The sequence below is a fragment of the Chrysochloris asiatica genome, unplaced genomic scaffold (assembly GCF_000296735.1).
Source record: "Chrysochloris asiatica unplaced genomic scaffold, ChrAsi1.0 scaffold00041, whole genome shotgun sequence".
Classification (NCBI taxonomy): Eukaryota; Metazoa; Chordata; class Mammalia; order Afrosoricida; family Chrysochloridae; genus Chrysochloris; species Chrysochloris asiatica.
The window spans coordinates 656,935-663,324 of NW_006408559.1; positions in this window are offsets into that span (position 1 = coordinate 656,935).

The following is a 6,390-nucleotide window of genomic DNA, read 5'->3' on the forward strand; positions in this document are numbered from 1 at the left end:
GACCTTTTCCTTCTTTCTTGTCTTCTTAATGACTTTTTGCTTTCTTCATGTATGATGTTCTTGATGTCATCCCACAACTCTTCTGGTCTTCGTTCATTAGAGTTTAATGTATCAAATCTATTCTTCAGATGACCTCTAAATTCAGTTGGGAGATATTCAAGGTCATATTTTGGCTCTCATGGACTTGTTTTCATTTTCTTCAGCTTCAGTTTGAATTTGCATATGAGGAGAAGGATATTGTGTTTGGTAAGGTGGAGGGTCAGAGAAAAAGAGGAAGACCCCCAGCAAAATGGATTGGCCAAGTGGCAGCATCGATGGACTCAAGCATGGCAATAGTAGTGAGGTTGGCCCAGGATCAGGCAGTGTTTGGTTCTGCTGTGCATAAGGTCGCTATGAGTCGGCGCCAACTTGATGGCACCTAACAACAACAATAACAATTAATGGTCTGTTCCACAGTCTGCCCCTGGCCTTGTTTTGACTGATGATATGGAGCATTTGTATTGTCTATTTCTACAAATGTAGTCAATTTGATGTCTATGTATTCTATCTGGTAAGGTCCCTGTGTATACTCATCTCTTATGCTGTCTAAAGAAGGTGTTTGAAGTCAACAAATCATTGATTTTGCAGAATTCTATTATGCGTTCTCCAGCATAATTTCTATCACCAAGGCCATATTTTCCAACTACTGATTCTTCCTCTTTGCCCCCAACCTTTGCATTCCAATCACCAGTACTGATCAATACATCTTGATTGCATGTTTGATGAATTTCAGATTGAAGAAGTTGGTAGAATTCTTCTATTTCATCCTCACTGGGTTTAGTGGTTGGTGCAAAATTTGAATAATAGTGGTATTAACTGGGCTTCCCTGTAGGCACATGGATATTACCCTATCACAGACAGTGTTGTACCTCATAAATGATCTGGATATATTCTCTTTACAATGAATGCAACACCATTCCTCTTCAATTTGTCATTCCCAGCATAGTGAACCATGTGGTTGTCAGATTCAAAACAGCCAGTACCAGTCCATTTCAGCTCACTAATGCCTAAGATATCGATGTTTATGCGTTCCATTTCATTTTTGAAAACTTCCAGTTTTCCCAGATTCATACTGTGTACATTCCATGTCTGATTTTCAATGGATGTTTACAGCTATTTCTGTTCATTTTAAGTTGTGTCCCATCAGTAAATGAAGGTCCCACAGGCTTTTCTCCCACAGGCTTTACTCCATTCACATCATCATGGTCAACTCTACTTTGAGGAGGCAGCTCTTCCCCAGTCGCATTTTGAGTGCCTTCCAACCCGAGGGGCTCATTTTCTAGCACTATATCTGACAGTGTCTCTCTGCTATTCATTAGGTTTTCAGTGACTAAAGATTCAGAAGTAGTTTGTTACTCCTTCTTCCTAGTCTGTCTTCATCTGGAAACTCATCTGTAACCTGTCCACCATGGGTGACCCTGCTGGTATTTAAAATGCCCATGTTGGGCACTACTAATTTTTTCCACCCCTTGTCTTTCAGTTTGTCATTCTGTAGTGGCTTGTGAGATAGAATTAGGGTGGGGTCTATCTTAAGTCACTTCCTTCATCATGCTATGAAGAATTAAAAGCCCAGAAGTGAGCAAAGAAAGAAGAGACAGAAATAGAATGAGTCCTTTGGATCTGGAGTTCCTTTGTTGAGAAACTCCTAGACTCCCAAGAAGATTGATGACAAGGACCTTCCCCCAGAATCCACAGAGAGAAAGCCTTCTCCTAGAGCTGGTGCTCTGAATTTAGACTTCTAGCCTCATAAAGTTCGAGAGAATGAATTTCTGTTTGTTAAAGCCCTCCCCCTGTGGTACTTGTGGCATTTGTTATAACAGCACTAGATATCTAAGACAGTCTGTATGTTTTATAGCCAAGCTTAAGCACAAGGGAATAAAATGGCATGACATTGGGAACTGGCTGTAACATATTTCAGATTAGAATTGGGAACAGATGAATCAAGTAGAGAAAAACCTTTGACAGTTATTAGACCCAGATGATAGGTACATGGAGGTGCATTATACCGTCTTCTCATTTTGGTGAATGTTTCAATATTTTCATAATAAAACTATAAGAGAAGAATAAATGCAAAATAGTAAGTGGGAAAAAAACAACAACAGGAAATGGAAGCAAATACTGTTGAACGATGATGCAGCACGAAAGAGATTGTAATTACGGCAATGAAAGGATGGTGTAAAGATGATGTTCTCCCACATAAACTAATCACTCAGGTCACAATCAAAGCTTAAAAAAAAAAAAGGCGAGGAGATTATGTTGAAAAATTATGAGTTTGTATTTCATAAAAGTTCATTAAAATAAATTCTAGAGTAAAAAAAAAAAAAAGAGTAAGTGGAGCCAAGTACTATGGGTGAGACATTGTTTCAGAAGGTATCAGAGAAGGACTGACCGTGCCTAGAGGCGGGCTGTGGAGCAAGTGTGTGTGTGTGTTAATGGCATTACGGCATATTTAGGAGCTCAGAGGCGCCATAGAAAATACGCGCTGAACTGCAACCCACAAGGTTGGCATTTCAGGACCACCAGTTGTGAAAGATGAGTCTTTTGGCTCCCACGAAGATTTAAAAGACTTGGAAACCCTATGCAGGGTCTCTATGAGTCAGAGCTGACTCCACTGGCACTTAACAACAACAGATGGCATATTTGTATGCTAATCGGAAGGATTTGGTAGAAAGAGTTTTGGTTGGTTTTTTTTTAAATGTATGACTGTGGTGTTTACAATGAACTCTACCCAAAGAATTCTATCTTTCTCCTTAGTTCCTAAGAGAGAACTTGTACAACCTTTGAATTTGTCCAGTGTTGGAGACTTTGTTACCTGTGAAGGCTCCGGCTCTGAGAGTTCGAGCTAGTGAGATGACCCTTGAGTTGGGGCTGGCCAGCCTGCAAAGTGCCACCACATGCTGTCAGCCCACAAGAGGGGGAAGGGGGAAGGGGGAAGGGGGAGACTGAATTCATCCACATCTGCAATGCTTACTCAGCCATGTCCACATAAGGAGACTCCAAGGTAACAGCTCTGGACACTGGGTCTCCGTGAGCTTGGGAAAGCAGCATGTCCCTTTTGGGGGACCAGGAAGCTCTGAGTCAGGGAGCCTGCCTCCCAGGGATCCTTCCTGGGTTTTTTGCTACAATGAACTGTTGTCATAAGTGTAGTGATTTCCTGAGTTCTTCCTGTTCTTTTTGCTAGAATAAACTGTCATCATAAGTGTAGTGATTTCCTGAGTTCTGTGTGTTGTTCTAGTGAATTATGGAACCTGAAGGAGTATTAGGTAGGAGGCAGCAGGTCAGAAGTGAGGGTGGCTTAGGAGCCCCCAAGCCTGCAGTTGGCATCTGAATTCTTGGGCCGACTTGGGTGTCTAGGAGACTGTCCTTTAACTTGTGAGATCTGACTTTGCTCTGGTGGTTAGGGCCACATTTGCAGTTAATGTCAGAACAGAATTGAATTGATTGGTTCTATTTAGTGATGAAAGAGCCTGTGGGGCTAATGGCAGTTGTATGTCCTTGATTTGGCACGAAGGCATGGATTATGGGTACAAATGCCCTGTGTCTGGTTTGAGGAGACAGCAGACTAGAATGTGCAGCAGCTGCAAATGGCTTAGTAGATGTGACAGAGTATGGAAACTCCCGTCCAATGGATTATTTGAGAGGGCTTCCATAAACTTATGAAAAATTCCATTATCTTCTATTTCCATTTCTCCACAAACTTTTAGAAGCCCCCTCTTATTTCCTCAGGGTGTTTATCCATGATGGTTGGAGGCTTTAGAGAGAAGGTGTGAGATGTTCTGTAAGGAGGTCAGGGAAGGAATTGAACAGGGAAATGCAGGCAGAGCGGCAGGGTAGGTATTAGTGGGGTGTGTTTATGAATTGAAAGTGAGGTTAGTATAAAAGCCAAAAATAGCCACCCCGCCCCCACCACCACCACAAAAAGCTCCCTGGTGGCAGAACAATTTTTGATGAACTGTTAACCTAAACGGTGGTTAGAGTCTACTCAGTGGCACCATGAAAGAAAGACCTGGGGAGATTTGCTTCCATAAAGATTTGTTGTTGTTAGGGGTCATCAAGTGGTACCAACTTATAGTGACCTTATGCACAACAGAACAAAACACTGCCCTGTCCTGCGTCAACCTCACAATCGTTGATATGCTTGAGCCCTTTGTTGCTGCCACTGTGCCAATCCATCGTCTTGGGAGTCTTCCTCCTATTATCTGACCCTCTACTTTACCAAACATGATCTCCCTCTTCAGTGACTGGTCCCTCCTGATGGTATGACCTAAGTATGAGAGACAAAGTTTGGCCTTCCTGGCTTCCAAGGAGCATTCTGGCTGTACTTCTTCCAACCACAGATTGGTTTGTGTTTTTTCAGCAGTCCATGGTACTTTTAATATTTTCCTCCAACACCATAACTCAAATGCATCAATTCTTACATGATCTTTCTTACTCACTTTCTGTTCACTTCACGGGAGGTTAGTGAAAATACCATGGCTTGAGTCAGGGGCCCCTTAGACCTCAAACTGATATCTTTGCTCTTTTCAACACTTTTAAGAGGTCTTGTGTGATGATTTGCCTAAGGCAATGCATCATTTAATTTCTTGACTGCTGCTTCCATGAGTGTTAATGGTTGATTCAAGCAAAATAAAGTCTTTGACAACTTCAGTCCTTTCTCCATTTATATTGATGTTTATTGGTCCAGTGGTGAGGTTATTTGTTTTCGTTACGTTGAGGTGCAACCCATATTGAAGGCTGTGGTCTTTGATCTTCATCAGTAAGTGTTTTAAGTTCCCTTCATTTTCAGCAAGCAATGTTGTATCATCTGCATATCTCAGATTGTTTGTGAATCTTCCTCCAATCCTGATACCATGTTTTTCTTCATATAATCCAGTTTCTCAGATTATTTGTTCAGCACATATATTGAATAAGTATGGTGAAAGAATACAACCTTGGCACACACCTTTCCTTATTTTAAACTATTCAGTGTTCCCTTATTCTGTTAGAACAACTGCCTCTTGGTCTATGTACAGGTTCCTCATGAGCACAATTAAGTGTTCCAGAATACTCATTCTTCACAATATTGTGCATAGCTTGTCATGATCCACACATTCAAAAGTCTGTACGTAGTCAATAAAGCACAGGTAAACATCTGGTACTCTATTTTGTTTTCAGTCAAGATTCATTTGATGTCAGTAATGATATCCCTCATTCCATGTCCTCTTCTCCACCACTCGTCTGTCAGTTTGTCCTACTGTGGTGGCTTGTAAGATGCTGTGATTCTAAAAGCTATGCCACTGGTATATTAAATATCAGCAGGGTCACCCATGGTGGACAGGTTTCAGATGAGCTTCCAGACGAAGACAGACTAGGAAGAAGGGGTGATGAACTACTTCCAAATATTTAGTCCCTGAAAACCTTATGAATAGCAGAGAAACACTGTCAGATACAGTGCTGGAAAATAAGCCCCTCAGGTTGGAAGACACTCAAAATGCAACTGGGGAAGAGCTGCCTCCTCAAAGTAGAGCTGACTGTGATGACGTGAATGGAGTAAAGCCCATGGGAGAAAAGCCCGTGGGACCTTCATTTGCTGATGGGGCACAACTCAAAATGAAGAGAAACAGCTGTAAGCATCCATTGAAAATTGGAGCATGGGATATACAAAGTATGAATCTGGGAAAATTGAAAGTTGTCAAAAATGAAATGGAACATTTGGCATAAACATCAATAGGCATTAGTGAGCTGAAATGGACTGGTATTGGCCATTTTGAATCTGATGACCACATTGTTTACTATGCCGGAAATGATTAATTGAAGAGGAATGGTGTTGCATTCATCGTCAAAAAGAACATATCCAGATCAGTCATGAGGTACAATGCTGTCTGTGATTGGATAATATCCATGCACCTACAGGGAAGCCCAGTTAATACCACTATTTTCAAATTTACGCACCAACCACTAAAGCCAGTGAGGATGAAATAGGAGAATTCTACCAACTTCTTCAATCTGAAATTCATCAAACATGCATTCAAGATAGATGTATTGATCATTACTGGTGATTGGAATGCAAAGGTTGGAAGCAAAGAGGAAGAATCAGTAGTTGGAAAATATGGCATTGGTGATAGAAATGATGCTGGAGAGTGCATGATAGAATTCTGCAAAATCAATTATTTGTTCACTTCAAATACCTTCTTTAGACAGCATAAGAGACAAATATACACATGGACCTCACCAGATGGAATGCATAGAAATCAAATTGACTACATCTGTGGAAAGAGACAATGGAAAAGCTCCATATCATCAGTCAAAACAAGGCCAGGGGCAGACTGTGGAACAGACCATCAATTACTCATATGCAAATTCAAACTGAAG